Source organism: Heterodontus francisci, chromosome 1 (assembly GCF_036365525.1).
Source record: "Heterodontus francisci isolate sHetFra1 chromosome 1, sHetFra1.hap1, whole genome shotgun sequence".
NCBI classification, from domain to species: domain Eukaryota; kingdom Metazoa; phylum Chordata; class Chondrichthyes; order Heterodontiformes; family Heterodontidae; genus Heterodontus; species Heterodontus francisci.
The window spans coordinates 117,372,346-117,393,248 of NC_090371.1; the positions used below are offsets into that span (position 1 = coordinate 117,372,346).

Sequence of the window (20,903 nt, forward strand, 5' to 3'; positions counted from 1 at the left end):
AAAACCTGAGTGCTTTTATAGAGCCTCTAATGAGTCACTAGCCAGATGGCTTAGCTTCCTACTACAGTAAATAACAGCTGTGGAACCAACTACTTTCAGCTGATTGACAGGTAAATGCCACTGCCAGGTAAATGCCACTGCCAGCAGCTTTCTGATTAACAGAGCAATTTAACTAACATGAAGTTTGAATGTCAAAGCCTGACTCTTAATCTAAATTGAACTTGAGGAAAAACTTATCAGAAGTTACCATGTGAACCAAATTCTCACCTTCACACTCTGACTACATCTTCACTCCGTACACCCCTCACCCCGAGGTACCAACATAGCAAAGCCCACAGATGAGCTGGGCAAATCGGGCAGCAATTTCCTGATTTGGGGAGGCAGTGGCAAATTGGTAATGTCACTGGACTAGTAATGCAGGGGCTTAAGCAAATGCTCTTGGGACATGGGTTCGAATCCCACCACAGCAGATGGTGAAATGTGAACTCAATTAATAAAATCTGGAATTAAAAGCTAGTCTAATGGTGACCATGAAACCATTGTCGGTTGCTGTAAAAACCCATCTGGTTCACTAATGCACTTCAAGCAACATTGGACTGTAAATTTGCAAGGACTCTATTTTAAATATTGTTTATATCTTCATAGTGTTTAATTAGAAGAACTAAATTCTTAAAGAGTTAATTTGCTAATTTAAAGACATCTGGTTTGGTTAGCCTCATTTGGAGGGTTACTAGATGGTACAATTTGGTCTTTCTTTAATTTGGAAAGTTTTAAATGATATGTTCGGCAATCTGTGGAGCAGCAGGATTGAATTAACAGTGCGTTTCTCCCACCACAATCAGAATCGTATATTTTGATCGGGGGCTTTGACTGGAGCAGTCAGTCGTAACACAGGGCTAAGCGATCCCACAGCCAACGGATCAGATCTAAGCTCTGCAGTCCTGCCACATCCAGTCATGAATGGTGGTGGACAATTAAACCACTAAAAGGAGGAGGATCCACAAATATCCCCATCCTCAACGATGGGGGAGCCCAGCACATCAGTGCAAAAGACAAGGCTGAAGCATTTGCATCCATCTTCAGCCGGAAGTACCAAGTGGGTGATCCATTTCGGCCTCCTCCTGAGGTCCCCAGCATCACAGATGCCAGTCTTCGGTCAATCCGATTCACTCCACGTCATATCAAGAAACAGCTGAAGGCACTGGATACTGCAAAGGCTATGGGCGCTGACAACATTCTGGCAATAGTACTGAAGACTTGTGCTCCAGAACTAGGGCACCCCTTGCCAAGCTGTTCCAGTACAGTTACAACACTGGCATCTACCCAGCAATGTGGAAAATTGCCCACGCATGTCCTTTACACATAAAGCAGGACAAATCCAACCCAGCCAATTACCGCCCCATCAGTCTACTCTCGATCATCAGCAAAGTGATGGAAGGGGACGTCGACAGTGCTATCAAGCAGCACTTGCTTAGCAATAACCTGCTTATTGACGTTCAGTTGGCTTCCGCAGGGCCACTCAGCTCCAGAGCTCATTACAGCCTTGTTCCAAACATGGACAAATAAATTGAACTCCAGAGGTGAGGTCAAAGCCCTTTACATCAAGGCAGCATTTGACCAAGTGTGGCATCAAGGAGCCCTAACAAAACTAGAGTCAATGGGAATGGGGTGGGGGGGGTGGAGGACTCTCTGCTGGTTGGAGTCATACTTAGTACAAAGGAAGATGGTTGTAATTGTTGGAGGTCAATCATCTCAGTCCCAGGACATCACTGCAGGAGTTCCTCAGGGTAGTGTCCTAGGCCCAACCATCTTCAGCTGCTTCATCAATGACCTTTCCTCCACCAGAATGTCAGAAGTGGGGATGTTCGTTGATGATCGCACAATGTTCAGCACCATTTGCGACTCCTCAGATAAAGAAACAGCCCGTGTCCAGATGCAGCAAGACCTGGACAACATCCAGGCTTATGCTGATAAATGGCAAGTAACATTCATGCAACACAAATGTCAGGCAATGACCATCTCAAAAAAGAGAGAATCCAACCATCTCTCCTTGATGTTCAATAGCATTACCATCGCTGAATCCCCCACTAACAATAACTTGGGGGTATCATTGATCGGAAACTGAACTGGACCAGCCATATAAATACTGTGGCTACAGAGCCGGTCGAGGTTAGAAATTCTGCGGCAAGTAACTCACCGCCTGTCTCCCCAAAGCCTGACCACCATCTACAAGACACAAGTCAGGAGTGTGATGGAATACTCTGCACTTGCCTGGATGGGTGCAGCTCCAACAACTCTAAAGAAGCTCGACACCATGCAGGACAAAGCAGCCTGCTTGATCGGCACCCCATCTGCCACCTTCAACATTCACTTCCTCCACCATAGACGCACAGTTACAGCAGTGTGTACCATCTACAAAATGCACCGCAGCAACTCACCAAGGCTCATTTGACAGCCCCTTCCAAACCTCTGACCTCTGCCACCTAGAAGGACAAGGGCAGTAGATGCATGGGAACACCACCACCTGCAAGTTCTGCTCCAAGCCATACACCCCACTTGAAACTATATCGCCATTCCTTCACTGTCGCTGGGTCAAAATTCTGAAACTCCCTTTCTAACAGCACTGTTGGTATACGTACCCGACATGGACTGCAGCGGTTCAAGAAGGCAGCTCACCATCAACCTCTCAAGGGCAATTAGGGATGGGCAATAAATGCTGGCCTAGCCAGCAACGCCCACATCCCATGAATGAATAAGTAAGTAATTCTGCATTCAGCTGTGCTGGTTCACAGCTGAAAGTTGTTGTCAAGTTTACTCCTTTGAATGTTAATTTTTTTTATTCTTTCATGGGATGTGGGCGTCGCTGGCAAAGCCAGCATTTGTTGCCCATTCCTAATTGCACTTGACAATTGAATGGCTTGCTAGGCAATTTCAGAGGGCAGTTAAGTGTCAACCACATTGCCGTGGGTCTGAAGCCACATGCAGGTCAGGCCAGGCAAGGATGGCAGACTTCCTTCCCAAAAGGACATTAGTGAACCAGATGGGTTTTTATGACAATCGATGATAATTTCATGGTTCAATTACTGAAACTAGCTTTCAATTCCAGATTTTATTAATTAATTGAACTTATTAACTAATTGAATTTAAATTCCACCAGCTGCCATGGTGGGATTTGAACCTGTATCTTCAGAGAATAGGGCTGGGCCTCTGGATTACTAGTTCAGTGATATTACCACTACGCCACCATCTCCTCCCGATAACTTCACCATTACCTGCACTGCAAAATTCAGGCCAATAGCTTATTCAAACTGACGAGGTGTCTTGTTGCCAAATTCAGTGGTACCCACCAATTGAGCTTACGGGACTGTTGACTCAACCCCAATTGCTAGCTTAACTCCATGTTTGACATTCATGCAAACTTAGAGCTTAGATGTCTCCAAAAATACAATTCATTTATTTTTTTTTATCTCTGATAGGCAGTGTGAGTTTTCTGAATGTAGTCTAATCTGTGTCAAAACATTCATCAGCAGATATATTTTCCTTTATTATGTAAAGATTTTTTAAAACTATTTTACTAAATGGTTCATACTTAATTTCACAGAAAAGCATATACTCATGTTACTCCAATGTGAAAAACAAATGCAAATGTTCTAAGCACAAAACTAAATTCTGGTGCTGTACCATCTACAGCTTGGAAAGAAAAATGCACAAATCTCAATTCAAGACCTTTATTTTGGTGTCTTATTCACTATAATATGATAAATCATTCAATCATACGTGATTTAGCAATGTCAAAATTGTTCAGCATCTAAGGGCAGATATATAAAATAGAGCAGCACAATGGCTAAACTACAATTGCAAGCCCTTTTGATACCTTAATTAAAAAACATTTTTTTGACAAGGGGATATGAATATAAAATCTGGATGCAAGCCTAAAACATTTTCCTCCTGATTAAAATGTTATTCGTAAGTATGCTGGCAAATGAAAGCCTAGTGTGAAATTTTCAAATTAAGCACTTTTATATTAAAAAACAAGGAATAGTAGAATACTGTTGTGCATATCCTGCATGGTTTAAGATCAGCAGGAATTTGCTGTATTATTAATGTAATTATTGCCGCAGACAGTGGAAAAATTCTGAAATTAAACAAATAATTTTTCAGCATTAGGATGTTAACCTGCTCAAAATTATTAGAAAAAGTGCAAAATACAATAATTTTCTGAAAAGAACCAGCTGGATGTTAGTCATTAGAGAATTTTGCACTTCATATAACATGATTTAATGAACTTTTGTCGCCTGTATGTCATATATAAAAGCAGTTTTTACTGATGCTTTAATTTGAAAGTTTGCCTTGAATACATAATAAATTAAACAGGATTTCTTAAAATCAAGCAGATGAACAAGAAATATGTTCATTATTCATGTGTGCTGAGCAGTACATTTCTTCAGCGCTTACCTGCAGCTTACAGAAGAAACCTATTTCCATGAAGAAAAATTTCTTATACTCTTAACAATATGCTATTTGTATGGCTTTGTACACAATTGCAAACATTTTTTTCAGGAATCTGGTGCATGTTTACATAAATGGAGCACTGATTTGGTGGGAGGGGGGGTGGGGGTGGGAGCTCACATTACAATTTCTTCCAGAAGGAGCTGGTGAGACAATTTTGGAAAGATGAAGGCATGAAAAATGTATCTTACTTTTCATCAAAACAACAAATGTACATTTTTGTGAAGAAGCTTTAATTGAGAAGACTAATTTATTGACTCATTTACTCATTTTCTCTTCACTATGTTGGACACTGATTTAATGAGGATACCTGGCATTTTTTGCTTAAAGAATTAGTCAATGCCTGTCCACAAACTTGTTTTGGCGATGCAGAGAATTCTGGACAGATGTCCATCTGTCAGAAGTAATCTTGATCGCTCCCTCCTCGCTCTCTATGTCCCCCTTCACTGTGTTACCCCCTCTGTGTTTTTCCCCTCTATGTTGTTCTCTCCCATCTGCATGTTATTCCCCCGCCCATGTGTAGTTCCCCTCCCCCACTCTCTGCCCCCCTTTTTCTCTCTGTCTCACCCCTCCTCTCTCTGACTCCCCCTTTATGTCCCCCCCTCTCTGTCCCTCCTCTCTCTCTCTCTCTCCCCCCTCTCACTCTGTCCCCATCCCCCCCTCTCACTCGCCCCATCCCCCCTCTCTCTCTCCCTCGCTCCACCCCTCTCTAACCGTTGCTGAGAGTTGGAACAGCGGTTTCCAAACTTCGGGCAGAGTCAGGGTTTTCCGGCAGGTTCAGATTTTTTTTCAAAGCCCGCTGGAAAACCACAAATCTGACTGCATTTCAGAAACCGCTGTTCCCGCTCTCAACACCTGTCAGCTGTGAGCATGGAAAGGAGTACTAATGAGCATTAGATAAAGATCTGAGCTTAGAAGTTAGAATTCAGCTGTGAAACAGACAGTGTGATTTTTTTTTTAAAGCCAGTCTGGTTGGAAAGAAAAAGCCAATGGAAAATTTCTCATCCCTGAAGCGACCAGACACGGACCTCAAATTGTTTACCACAGACACCGGTGTCTGTGTACGGACATGTTGCCGACCCCTGGTGAGGATGAGGAACGGCCGGGTACAGTTTACATCCGCGGGCAGGATGGAGACCTTTGGTGGGCCAGATCCTGGACACGTCCATATGTTGGACAACCCTGATCTACAGTAACTACATATGACAAAATCCATTTTTATTAAATGGTATTCTGGACTTTTTAAACCAATGCTTTGGGATAGAAATCCATAACTATGTCCATTATTCCATGAAACAGTAAATAATTAGACTTCGCTTCATTATGTACATATTCCTTTATCTATGTATTTAATTTTTATGCCTCACTGATTTTAAAGCTCGGAATAGACAGTATTAGTTGGAGTTAGATATTTGGTATTGAGCAGTACTGGTCAAGGGGAGTGTGGTTTAGTTGAATTGAGGCTTTGTCATCACTGGGATTTAGACTTTGGAATGGGATGGGGATCCTGGAATTTGGCAGCACATCAGAGGGGCTGCTTAGATTTGGCAGTACAGGGACGGATCTTTTGGTCTGGCAACACTGTAGAAAGAAACCTGTAGTTTAGCAGAACGGGAGTATAATACAGGTTTTGCTTGCTGATGAGATTCCTGGAGGGAAAAATTCGATAAAGTCCATTTTGGGGTGCAGGGATTGCAATGCGCAGTACACCTCGCCTGGTCTTGTTGAAGCAGACAACACACAAACTTCATGCTGCCTGCTCATCGTGATTGCAGCGTGTAATCCATGAGCATCTGACTGTCAATTCCCAGAGTCTGGCCCCCAAGGACCTGGCAGCAGTGCCAGAAAATGTTCAGTGACCTCACACAAGTGGTCAAGGTCAGTGAATGCAAGTTCAAATGACAATTGCTACCCATTGCACCAGAAATCTCTCATGCTGCTCAATGCACCACAGCCCCGTCACTCACGCCCTAGTAATCAGGATACATGCCTCTCAATCAGATGCTCCACCTCCCCTCAGACACTTACAAATGCTGTCAACCTCACGTCCACTTCTCACAGCTTCCACAGTTCTCCGACTATTCAGCAGTGCCAAGCACATCATCCAAAAACATTGCAACACACTCACTGACATTCTTCCCTCTCTCTTTCAGGAGAAGGTCACACTAGGCTGGGCAAAGACATCTGAAGACAGGAATGAAGGGACAGCACAAGGGTTAATAGTTCAGTTTTGAATCTATTATTTGAAGTGTTGGATAAAGTTATTATGGAGTGGCTTTTTGGTGGTGCCCTTTATTTCAGTATTTACATAGCAGAGGGATTGAAAGGTGGGGAATTGTGGAGCAACTGCAATGTGGGGATGAGATTTCAGGGGAACTGGAATCTGAGTAGCAGCTCATGGACAGCCCATCTGGAATGAAGGTGTCCTGATGCCTCCTCCCTTCATCCTCCTCTGAAGGCTTGGTGGCAAGGGTTGTGCCCTCATGAGAGTCAGGTGGTGAAGGACACAGAAGACCACTTGAAAACACGCTCCGGCGAATACTGGAGGGCTCCCCCCGAAGTGGTCCAGGCAGCAGAACCAATGTTTCAGGATGGTCTGCACCAGGACATTCCTGGTCGCAGCATGGCTCTCATTGTAGGTGCGTGGTCCATGCATGGTCTGGTGGCAGAAGGGTATCATGGGCCAAGTGTAGAGCGAGTACCCCTCATCAACAAGCAACCAGCCTCTGGTTCGTCGTGGTGGCCCGAGGATGGTGGATTATGGATAACTGGTGCAGAAAGAGCAGGCACTCACCAAAATGATTCTCTGTGCAGGGTTGCACCAACTGCACGTTTAAGGAGTGGTAGCCCTTGCAGCTGCAATACATCTTCCCGTTAATATTTGGAGCCACAGAGCCATGTGCATGAAGTTGATGGCACCCTGCACCACTTGGAATCTTGGCTGGCCTGGCAAAGGCACATGCTTGCTCCTCCTGCTTTTCCCTGGTAAGAGAGAAGATGATGAAATCCCCTCCTCTTCTGGAGAGGGTCTCTGTCACCTCCCTAATGCAGCGATGCATGGTGAACTGTGAAATGTTGGAAATGCCACCTGCTCCCTCCTGGAAGAATCCGATGGCATAGAAATTGAGGGCCACCACAATCTTCTCAGTCACTGGCAGTGCTGTTTTTGTCCTGCTGAGCAGTTGCAAGTTCAGCCGGAGGAGACAGCAGAGTTCAGTGCCCACCTCCTTTGGTAAAAACATAGCCCCCCCAAGACACTGCTCCTGGCTGAGGTGGAGGTAGGGAGAAGTGCTCTCTGAAGACCCTTGGTGGGTATGGCCTTCTACTGAGAGCCCTTTTCCTCCTCCCTCTGTGCACTGTTTTTCCTCTCTGATGCCACTGCTCCATTGCCAAATCATGCTGCAGCCCAAGAGGAACTGCAACTTGAACCCTTATTACTGAAAGCAGGCTTTCTCTTGACAGGCCTTCTAATATCTCCAACCTCCTTTGTGAATTCAAAACCTTTTCAGAACTCCTCCAATAACATTCAACACAGTAGTTTCACACACTCTGCAGCAGCAAAAGAAAGTCAAAAGCACCTCACCTGGAAGTCCCATGTTGAGCCTTTTACAGAGCACAAGTGGGGAGTCCCTTGTGCAACTGAACACATGTTTAGCTGGGAACAATTAAGAGAGGACATTAACAGCACCTACGAGGTCCAAAGTGGCAGTTTGCATGCCAAATCAGCGTTACACAATGTTTGGCATCACGATCCACCCATTCTGTACGCTTCCAGTGCACATACAGCATGCCCACACTAGTGCCCTTACAGTAAGGCACCAGCAGTGCTACGGAGCTGAATTTTGCAGCCTTAGTATCCTTAAGCAGTGAGGGCTGGGGGAGGACATGGACCTAACTACATTGGATAGGGATATAGGCACCCCAAGGCTATTATCATTGGTTTGGAACTTTCTATGCAATCTTTGCAAAGTTTAAATTTTCTGTTTTATGATTAGCTTCTGAAGGTGTACCTCTGTCAGAAGAAAGATCAGTAACTAGTACAAAAGCAAAATAATTCAGATGCGGGAAATCTGAAAAAAGAAAATGACAATTGAGGAGTTGACCAGGGTGTCGCAGAGGGAATGCCCTTTGGAATGCAGGAAGGGGAGGGTAAGATGTGTTTAGTGGTGGCACTAGAGGTGGTGCAAATAGTGGAGGATGATCCGTTTAATACAGAGAGGCTTGTGGGGTGGAAAGTGAGGACAAAGGGAACCCCATCATGGTTCTGGGAGGGAGGGAGAAGTGGATGAGAGCAGAACTTCTGGAAATCAGACCGACACGATAAAAGGGCCCTGTGAACGACAGTGGGGGGGAATCTCGGGTGAGGAACAAAGACATATCAGAAGCGCTGGTATGGAATGTTGCAGCATATCAATAAATGCACTGGAGAAACTGGGAGAATGGAATGGAGTCCTTACAGGAAACAGAGTGTGAGTAAGTGTAGTTGAGGTAGCTGTGGGAGTCAATGGGCTTATAGTGAATATTTGTTGATGGCCTATCTCCAGAAAAGGAGTGTTGGCCAGGGACTGTAAGAATTATAGAGTCTGTTACAAACTGCTGGATAGTTCATGAACTATTTTTTTTTTTAGAATTAGAACATTACAGCGCAGTACAGGCCCTTCGGCCCTCGATGTTGCGCCGACCTGTGAAACCATCTGACCTACACTATTCCATTTTCATCCATATGTCTATCCAATGACCACTTAAATGCCCTTAAAGTTGGCGAGTCTACTACTGTTGCAGGCTGGGCATTCCACGCCCCTACTACTCTCTGAGTAAAGAAACTACCTCTAACATCTGTCCTATATCTATCACCCCTCAACTTAAAGCTATGTCCCCTCGTGTTTGCCATCACCATCCGAGGAAAAAGACTCTCACTATCCACCCTATCCAACCCTCTGATTATCTTATATGTCTCTATTAAGTCACCTCTCCTCCTCCTTCTCTCCAACGAAAACAACCTCAAGTCCCTCAGCCTTTCCTCGTAAGACTTTCCCTCAATACCAGGCAACATCCTAGTAAATCTCCTCTGCACCCTTTCCATAGCTTCCACATCCTTCCTATAATGCGGTGACCAGAACTGCACGCAATACTCCAGGTGCGGTCTCACCAGAGTTTTGTACAGCTGCAGCATGACCTCGTGGCTCCGAAACTCGATCCCCCTACTAATAAAAGCTAACACACCATATGCCTTCTTAACAGCCCTATTAACCTGGGTAGCAACCTTCAGGGATTTATGCACCTGGACACCAAGATCTCTCTGTTCATCTACACTACCAAGAATCTTCCCATTAGCCCAGTACTCTGCATTCCTGTTACTCCTTCCAAAGTGAATCACCTTGCACTTTTCCGCATTAAACTCCATTTGCCATCTCCATTTGGTCACCTTCTCGAAAAACTCAATAAGGTTTGTGAGGCACGACCTACCCATCACAAAACCGTGCTGACTATCGCTAATGAACTTATTCTTTTCAAGATGATTATAAATCTTGTCTCTTATAACCTTTTCCAACATTTTACCCACAACCGAAGTAAGGCTCACAGGTCTATAATTACCAGGGCTGTCTCTACTCCCCTTCTTGAACAAGGGGACAACATTTGCTATCCTCCAGTCTTCCGGCACTATTCCTGTCGACAATGACGACATAAAGATCAAGGACAAAGGCTCTGCAATCTCCTCCCTAGCTTCCCAGAGAATCCTAGGATAAATCCCATCTGGCCCAGGGGACTTATCTATTTTCACACTTTCCAAAATTGATAACATCTCCTCCTTGCGAACCTCAATCCCATCTAGCCTAGTAGCCTGAATCTCAGTATTCTCCTCGACAACATTTTCTTTCTCTACTGTAAATACTGACGCAAAATATTCATTTAACACTTCCCCTACCTCCTCTGATTCCACACACAACTTCCCACTACTATCCTTGATTGGCCCTAATCTAACTCTAGTCATTCTTTTATTCCTGATATACCTATAGAAAGCCTTAGGGTTTTCCCTGATCCTATCAGCCAATGACTTCTCATGTCCTCTCCTTGCTCTTCTTAGCTCTCCCTTTAGATCCTTCCTGGCTAGCTTGTAACTCTCAAGCGCCCTAACTGAGCCTTCACGTCTCATCCTAACATAAGCCTTCTTCTTCCTCTTGACAAGCGCTTCAACTTCTTTAGTAAACCACGGCTCCCTCGCTCGACAACTTCCTCCCTGCCTCACAGGTACATACTTATCAAGGACACGCAGTAGCTGCTCCCTGAATAAGCTCCACATTTCGATTGTTCCCATCCCCTGCAGTTTCCTTCCCCATCCTACACATCCTAAATCTTGCCTAATCGCATCATAATTTCCTTTCCCCCAGCTATAATTTTTGCCCTGCGGTATATACCTGTCCCTGCCCATCGCTAAGGTAAACCTAACCGAATTGTGATCACTATCACCAAAGTGCTCACCTACATCTAAATCTAACACCTGGCCGGGTTCATTACCCAGTACCAAATCCAATGTGGCATCGCCCCTGGTTGGCCTGTCTACATACTGTGTCAGAAAACCCTCCTGCACACACTGGACAAAAACTGACCCATCTGAAGTACTCGAACTATAGTATTTCCAGTCGATATTTGGAAAGTTAAAGTCCCCCATAACAACTACCCTGTTACTCTCGCCCCTGTCGAGAATCATCTTCGCTATCCTTTCCTCTACATCTCTGGAACTATTTGGAGGTCTATAAAAGACTCCCAACAGGGTAACCTCACCTCTCCTGTTTCTAACCTCGGCCCATACTACCTCAGTAGACGAGTCCTCAAATGTCCTTTCTGTCGCTGTAATACTCTCCTTGATTAACAATGCCACCCCCACCCCCCCCTTTTACCATCTTCTCTGTTCTTACTGAAACATCTAAATCCCGGAACCTGCAACATCCATTCCTGCCCCTGCTCTACCCATGTCTCCGAAATGGCCACTACATCGAGATCCCAGGTACCAACCCATGCTGCAAGCTCACCCACCTTATTCCGGATGCTCCTGACGTTGAAGTAGACACACTTTAAACCAGGTTCTTGCTTGCCAGTGCCCTCTTGCGTCCTTGTAACCTTATCCCTGACCTCACTACTCTCAACATCCTGTACACTGGAACTACAATTTAGGTTCCCATTCCCCTGCTGAATTAGTTTAAACCTCCCCGAAGAGCACTAGCAAATCTCCCCCCCACCTGTGCTCAGACACTGGCCTGTGCTGGTAAAAACCAGTTTGAACTAATTAATTTATGTGACAAGACAAGGAGAGAGATCACAGGAATAGAGCCTTATTTGGACACGGTGTGACACCAGGGTCTTTGGGCCTGGGCCAATAAGGAGAAGATACGAACGAGGTGAGCAGGCCTAAGCCAACCGGAAAGAAACATCAAAGTTTTGAAGAGATAAGAAAGAGAATAAGTATGGGGATTCTCAGGCATAGAGCCAGCGAGAAACTCCGGAGATCAACCGTCACGGAAGTGGAAGACCCTGTGTGAGCAACGCGGCGACAACGTAAAAGAGAGAGAGAACGGAATGCCTGGCCAGCGTCAGCTCTCCCCTTTTCCGGGTATTATCCTTTGTTTTCTGTGACTAGGTCAGGGAAAGGTCAGAGGAACCTAGTGGGTGTGCTTATCCATTCTAGCTAGCTTTGTTATTAACTGTATAACCCAGTTTGAGTTGCATGCTTTTGTCTAACCAAGTGTAAAAGCCTTATTCTTACATTGTACAACAACGTGAATAAAGTAAATTGATAGTTTAAAAAAAGGACCGAGTTGCCTCCTCTTTGTACTAAGCCATTAACTGTAGCCGGTGGATTAGGTGGAGGGTGGCTCTCCTGTAACCCGATATCCCAAACACCCAGCCTGAGCCTGAATTAAGAGGACTTAGTCCCACGTGACAGCCAGGATCAAGTGGGTGAAGGGAATAAAGGGGCCAAGGGGGAGTTGACTCCGCGCCACAGTTTACAGGAGACAGAGGTCAAGGAAGGGAAGGGAAGAGTCAGAGATGGTCCATGTGAAGGGGTGAGAGAAGGGTGGAAATTGGAAACAAAGATGATGACATTTTCCAGTTCAGGGCGAAAGCAGGAAACAGCACCAATACAGGCAACAATGTACCGGAAAAAGAGCTGCGATTTTCAATTAAGGATACTATATTTGCTACTCAAAATGAGATCTGGTCTACACTGGGGAGAGCAAACGCAGATTGGGTGACTGCTTTGTGGACCACCTCCGTTCAGTCTGCAAGCATGACCGAAGCTTCTAGTCGCCTGTCATTTTAATTCTCCACCTTGATTTCACACTGACCCTCTGTCCCCAGCCACCTTCACTGTTCCAATGAAGCTCAACATAAGGTGGAGGAACAGAACCTCATCTGTCGACTGAGTACTTACAATCTTCTGGACTCAACACAAAGGTCAACAATTTCAAACTGCAAACTACCCCATATTGTTTCCTTTTTATTTTCAGGTTTAGCTTTTACTCTATAGTTTATCTTTTGTTTTTACTTACAGATGGCAGCTGTTCATTATTTTGACATTCACACCTCCTCTCGACAGATCCTTTGTTCCTTTACTTGCCCCATTACCACTCACCACCAACTCTTTTGTCATTTAATTTCTGCTGCCCTCTACCCTGTCACAGACCTTCCTTTTAGTTCTTTTTCCACCCTTCCCCCCATACCCCCACCACTTTCATTTGCTTAAAATCTATTATATTTTGAACTTTTCCCAGTTGTGATGAAAGGTCATTGGCCTGAAACGTTAACTCTGTTTCCCTCTCCACAGATGCTGCTGACCTGCTGAGTATTTCCAGCATTTTCTGTCAGTAAATAGTATGTTTACATACATTTTCTAACAATATAACGATGATGATAATTAGGTAATAATTAGAAGCTTTGTTGTGCTTTCAAAATTCAATTCATTGGCGTTTTTTAATGAGTTCAAATTGGGCTGAAGATAGATACTCACAAGTTGTCTGTCTCTCTCTCTCAGCTAACTGCACTTTCTAAGATCATAAGAAATAGGAGGAGTAAGCTATTCAGCCCATTGTGCCTGATTGGCCATTCAGTAAGATTGTCTGATTGTGGCCTTAACTCTACTTTCCTGCCTGTCCCCCATTACCCTTGACTCCTCTGTAGCCCAAAAATCTGTCTAATTTAGCCTTGAATATATTCAGTGACCCAGCCTTCAATGCTCGCTGGGTAAGGGAATTCCAAAGATTAATGACACTCTGAGAGAAGAAATTCCTCCTCATCTTTGTCTTAAAAGGGAGACCCTTATTTTGAAACTGTGCCCCCTAGTTCTGGATTTCCCCACAAAGGAAAACATCCTCTCAGCATCTGTCCTGTCAAGCCCCCTCAGAATCTGATGTTTCAGTAAGATCACCTCTCATTCTTCTAAACACCAATGAATATAGGCTCAACCTTTCCTCATAACACAACCACAATCCCAGGAATCAGCCTAGTGAACCTCCTTTGAACTACTTCTAATGCAGGTATATCCTTCCTTAAGTAAGACGACCAAAACTGTACACAGTACTCTATGTGCTGTCTCACCAATGCCCTGTATACTGGTAGCAAAACTTCCCTACTTTATACTCCATCCCCCTTGCAATAAATTGCAACATTCCATTTGCCTTCCCAATTACTTTCTGTGCCTGCACGGTAACTTTTTGTGATTCATGTACAAGGACCCCCAGATCCCTCTGTGCCACGGCATTCTGTAGTCTCTCTCCATTTAAATAATATTCTGCTTTTCTGTTCTTCTGCCAAAATTGTCAACCTCACATTTTCCCACTCTATGCTCCATCTGCCAACTTTTTGTCCACTCATAACTCACTTTCCCACTTAACTTTGTATTATCTGCAAATTTGGCTACAATACACTCGGTCCCTTCATCCAAGACTGAAGTTTATAAATGTATAATTTAAAATCAATAAAAGCGAGGAGATGTTTCTCATTTTTTATTTCTCATATCCACATTAAGTGTTTTAAAGCAAAGAGAATGTCTGTTAAAGGTAGAAATTCATCTCGTGGATGTGGCACAAAATGGACAGTATTGGATTGTCCGCCCATGATTAGTAATGCCTCATATTTAATTCTATTGCAGTCAATAAAATTAAATATCAGGCACTGAGTATAACGGGCAGCAAATCCGATACTATCTGTTTTGCGTCATCACCCAAGACAATTTCTACCCCTTAATCTAAATTAAACCCGAATAAAGCATTTGAAAATTGTTTTCTGGCTTTGCTTTAAATGATTCTGAAATACAACGAAATTGGTTTAAAACCAAACATTCCATCCATAGGTGAATGCTAATAATACATCCTTATAAACTGTGCCCAATGCAAGTGATCAAACTGCAGATCTGCCTTCAGCTGATAGAGACGCTCCTCTGGGCAAAAGCATAAAGTCCAAGACTAGACTTATGAGATAGCCTATGGCCTTTAAGTAGAATTTTAGATATTAACAGGAAATAAAGGCAATTCAATGCAAAAAAAACATGTTATTGTGAAACATAAATTGTGACATAACATGTTTTTTTAAACTTGATTTTGGACAACAGAAAATGGAGGAAAAAATGGCAAACGCATGTTTTTCTACAAGCATTTGAAGTGATTTGATTAGTTTTATCAACAAAGTATGATGGTGAAATCTTAACAATAACTTGCATTTTGTAGCATCTTTAACATCGCAAGATGTCCCATTGTATTTTCCCATTCTAAGGTGTTTGTTTCAGATTTCCCATTAAAAAATATTGATGTAAAAAGTTTCCATTTTAAGTGTTGATATGAAAAGTATGACAAAGTAACATTTGTGCACCGTACAAATATATTTTTTTAATATGTGGATAAATATGCCACACTTGCAGACCTGTAGAAGGATTATTTTAAATACGACTAGATTAAAAAAATCAGAAAAAAGAGAAACTGGGTACATTTTGCTGAAATACATTGATCACAACAAAACACAGTAGCTTACACATCATAATGTGGACAGGTGTGATGGAAACCTAAATCCAACCTGTTTTCAAGTTTTAACATTTCCATGATATTCTTTAATTTTAGGTTGTAATGCAGCAGGGCTGTGGAACATAGGGGCAAGATTAGGTGATTCAGCTCTCCAGCCTGTTCCATCATTCAAATAAATCATGGCCAATCTGTACCTCCACTTATCTTCCATTGATATCATTACCTAATAAAATTGTCGATCTCAACTTTCAACTTCAATTTCAAATGATGCGGCATCCACAAGCATTTGGGGAGATAATTCCACATTTCCACAATCCCTGTGTGAAAAATGTGCTTCCCGATTTTATCTCTGAATGGCTAGCTCTAATTTCTGAATTTCCCCACCAGAGGAAAGAGTTTTTCTATATCTACCTTACTGAATCCCTTTATCATTTGAAACACCTCAACTAGATCACCGTTCAACCATCCAAAGGGCGGCACAGTGGCGCAGTGGTTAGCACTGCAGCCTCACAGTTCCAGGGACCTGGGTTCGATTCCGGGTACTGCCTGTGTGGAGTTTGCAAGTTCTCCCTGTGTCTGCATGGGTTTTCTCCGGGTGCTCCGGTTTCCTCCCACAAGCCAAAAGACTTGCAGGTTGATAGGTAAATTGGCCATTATAAATTGTCACTAGTATAGGTAGGTGGTAGGGAAATATAGGGACAGGTGGGGATGTTTGGTAGGAATATGGGATTAGTGTAGGATTAGTATAAATGGGTGGTTGATGTTCGGCACAGACTCGGTGGGCCGAAGGGCCCGTTTCAGTGCTGTATCTCTAATCTAAAAAAAAAAGTCAAATTTATGCAATTTATCTTCACAATTAAGCCCTGGTATCATTCTGGTAAATATGTATTGGAGCCCTATCAAGACCGATATATTTTGGCACCTAAATCTAAATACAGTATTCCAGACAGGACCTGACCAAAGCATAATTTCCTCCCAATTATATCCAACCCCTTGAAAATACAAACATACGAACTGGGAGCAGGAGTAGGCTATTTGGCCCCTCATGCCTGCTCTGCCATTCTATAAGAGCATGGCTGATCTGTTTGTGTACATAACTTGACTTTCCTGCCTACCCAGATACCCTTTGACTCCCTTATTTGTCAAGAATTTATCTACCTCTGCCTTAAAAACTTTCAATGACCCTGCCTCCACCACTCTCTGGGAAAGAGAGTTCCACAGACTCACAACCCTCTGAGAGAAAACATTTCTCCTCATCTCTGTCTTAAATGGCAGACCCCTTATTTTTAAACTGTGCCCCCTAGTTTTAGACCCTCCCACAAGGGGAAACATCCTTTCAACATCCACCCTGTCAAGTCCCCTCAGAATCTTATATGTTTCAGTAAGATCACCTCTCATCCTTCTAAACACCAATGAATACAGACCCAACCTTTCCATATAAGATAACCCTCTCATCCCAGGAATTAGTCGAGTGAACCTTCTCTGAACTACTTCCAATGCAATTATATTCTTTCTTAAGTAAGGAGACCAAAACTGTACATAATACTCTAGATGTGCTCTCACCAATGCCCTATACAACTGCAGCAAAACATCGCTACCTTTATATTCCATTCTCCTTGCAATAAATAACAACATTGCATTTATCTTCTTAAGCACCTGCTGTACCTGCATACTAACTGTCTGTGTTTTGTGTACTAGAACAACCAGATCCCTCTGTATCGGAGTTCTGCAATCTCTCTCTATTTATATAATATGTTGCTTTTCTATTTTTCCGGCCAAAGTGGACAAGTTCACACTTTCCCACATTATACTCCATCTGTCAAATCTTTGCCCACTCAATTAACCTATCTATAAGCCTTTGAAGATTCCTTATGTTCTCTTCACAACTTACTCTTCTACCTATCTTTGAGTCATCAGCAAATTTAGCAACCTTATATTATGTCCCTTCATCCACGTCATTGGTATAGACTGTAAATAGTTGAGGCCCCAGCACTGAAACCTGTGGCACTCCACGAGTTACAGCTTGCCAACCCGAAAACGACCCATTTATCCCTACTCCCTGTTACCTAACCAATCCTCTATCTGTGCTAATATGTTACCCCCTATCACATGGGCTTTTCTTTTTAGTAACCTTTGATGTGGCATCTTGTCAAATGCCTTCTGGAAATCCAAATACAGCATATCCATAGGTTCCCCTTTATCCACGTTATCCACATTTACTTCCTTAAAGAACTCTAACAAATTAGTTAAACACCATTTCCCTTTCACAAAACCATGTTGACTCTGCCTGATTGCATTGAGATTTTCTAAATGACCTGCAACAACCTCCTTAATACTAGATTCCAGCATTTTCACTACAAAGTGACTCCTGACAATGGAGAGCACGCGCAGAGTGATAGCGGACATCATCAATGTGTGCGAACATGTGCCAGCCTGCCAGTATGAATCCGCACATACGCGCATGATGTTACCACGCCATGACGTCACCATTCAATGGCTGAACGGTGCCCTGCTCCCTCCCGCCATCCCTGCTTCAATCGCCGCATCACCGTTGCCTTTCCTCAGCCACTCACTCCCCCCCCCCCCCCCCACTTATCTACTCGCTCCAGCCCCACTGGCCAGAGAACAGGGTGGGGGGGAGGGGGGGAGGAGGAGGGATGGGGAGCAGGCGGCCAGAGACAATGGGGAGCGGCGAGGCCAGAGTGAGTGGCTAAGGGAAGGCAACGGGGAGCCAGCGGCAACAAGACAGGCGCAGGAGGCAACGGCAAAGAGAGGCGCAATGGCGGGAGGGAGCGGGGGTCTGTTGGGGGTGAGATGGAGACGGCGATGGGATTTTCGGGTTGAATTTGTTTGTTGTGATAAACTGAGCATCTTTAATCCTAGCAGCTGCCTGAAATGTCGCAGGCAGTGATGTTTCAGTGGAAGAGGCTGCATTTGTGCATGCGCCAGTACTGCGCCACCGAGTGGTTGCATTGTCAGCAAACTCAGCCTTTTCCCTATGACAGATGTTAAGCTAATAGGCCTGTATTTTCAGCTTTCTCCTTTACTACTTTCTTGAATAGCGGAGTTAAATTTTCTATCTTCCAATATGCTGGGACCTGTCCAGAATCTAGGAAATTTTGAAAAATTAAAACTGATGCATCCACTATCTCTGCAGCCACTTCTTTTAAGACCCTAGGATGAGGTCCGTCAGGACCTGGGGATTTGTCAGCTTTTAGTTCTAATTATTGTCTCAGTACGCTTTCCCTGGTGATGGTAATTGTTTTCAGTTCTTCCCTCCCTTTCAATTCTTTGATTCACAATTATTTCTGGGATATTATTTGTATCCTCTACAGTGAAAACAGATGCAAAAGATCAGTTCAATTCCTCCACCATTTCCTTATTTTCCATTATTAATTCCCCAGACTCACTCTCTAGAGGACCAACACTCATATTACTTTTTTCCTTTTTAAATACCTGTAGCATCTCTTATTTATTTGAAGATACAGCACTGAAACAGGCCCTTTGGCCCACCGAGTCTGTGCTGACCATCAACCACCCATTTATACTAATCCTACATTAATCCCATATTGCTACCACATCCCCACCTTCCCTCAATTCCCCTATCACCTACCTATACTCGGGACAATCTACAATGGCCAATTTACCTATCAACCTGCAAGTCTTTGGCTGTGGGAGGAAACCGGAGCACCCGGCAGAAACCCACGCGGTCACAGGGAGAACTTGCAAACTCCACACAGGCAGTACCCAGAATCGAACCCGGATTGCCGGAGCTGTGAGGCTGCGGTGCTAACCACTGCGCCGCTAACCACTGTGCCACTGTGCCGCCTTCCTATCTGTTTTTATATTTCTAGCTAGCTTTCACTTGTACTCCAATTTCTTTCTCAGTATTCTTTGAGTCATTCTTTGCTGTTTTTTATATTCTGTTCAATCTTCTGACCTGCCACTACTCTTCGCTGAATAATGCTTTTTCTTTCAATTTGATATTATCTTTAACTTCCTTAGTTACCCACGGATGGAGCATCCTTCCTTTAGTGTCTTTCTTTCTCACTGGAATGTACCTTTGCTGAGTGTTATGAAATATTTCCTTAAATGTCTGCCACTACATCTCTAATGACCTATCCCTTAACCTAATTTCCCAGCTTACTTTAGCTAGATCTGTTTTCAAACCCTCATAATTACCCCTATTTAAGTTTAAAACACTAGTCTTAGATCCATTCTTCTCACCCTCAAACTGAATTGGTTTACTCTGAGGTCATTAATTAACCCTGTCTCGTTACACATTACCAGATCTGGAGTAGCCTGCTCTCTGGCTGGCTCTAGAACGTGCTGAAAGCACTCCATGAACTCGCCTTCCAGGCTACCTTTGCCAACCTGATTCGTCCAATCTATCTGTAGATTAAAATCACCCATGATTATCCCTGTACCTTTCTCACAAGCCCCCCTGATTTCTTCCTGTATGGCCCGTCCAAAAATGTAGTTACTGTTAGGGGGCCAATAAACTACTCCCACAAGTGACTTCTTACCTTTACTATTTGTTATCTCTACCCAAACTGATGCTACATCTTGATTTTTAGAACTAAGGTCACCTCTCTCTATTGTACCAATGCCATCTTTAATTAACAGAGCTACCCCTCCATCTTTTCCTAGCTTCCTGTCCTTCCTAAATGTCACGTACCCTTGATTATTCAGGTCCCAGCCTTTGTCATCTTGCAGCCATGTCTCTCTAATGGCTATCAGATCATACATATTTATTTCTATTTGAGCTATTAATTCATTTGTTCTGTTATGAATGCTACGTACATTCAAATACAGAGCCTTTAATGCTGTCTTTTTACTATTTACGCAACCCCTAGCCTTAGCTGCATGCACACTCTTAATTTTGTACATTGTCCCTTCCTGCTACACTCTGATTATTATTTCTCTTATTGCTACTTTGGTCTCTTGCCTTGTCCTCTTTCTTTAATTTATCATATCTTCCCTCACTTGATTGCTCGCCCCCATGATTTAGTTTAAAGCCCTCTCTACCACCCTAGTTATACAACTCGCCAGAACACTGGTTGCAGCACGGTTCAGGTAAAGACTGTCCCAATGGTACAGCTCCCACTTTTCCTAGTACTGGTGCCAGTGCCCCACGAAACGAAATGCATTTGAGCCATGCATTTAACTCTCTAATCTTATTTACCCTACTCCAATTTGTTTGTGGCTCAGATAAAAATCCAGAGATTATTACCTTTGAGGTTCTGCTTTCTAATTTAGCCCCTAGCTGATCATACTCTCTATGTGGAACCTCTTTCATAGTCCTATCTATGTCGCTGGTACCCATGTGGACCCTGACAACTGGATCCTCCCCCTTCCACTACAAGTTCCTATCCAGCCCTG

General features: G+C 43.6%; 1 protein-coding gene across 2 annotated transcripts in view; it reads right to left on the bottom strand.

Moving 5' to 3' along the window:
- tusc3 (tumor suppressor candidate 3) overlaps positions 1–20,903 on the bottom strand; it is a 650,020-nt gene that overhangs the window by 564,965 nt on the left and 64,152 nt on the right. The gene's annotated exons all lie outside the window — the stretch shown is intronic.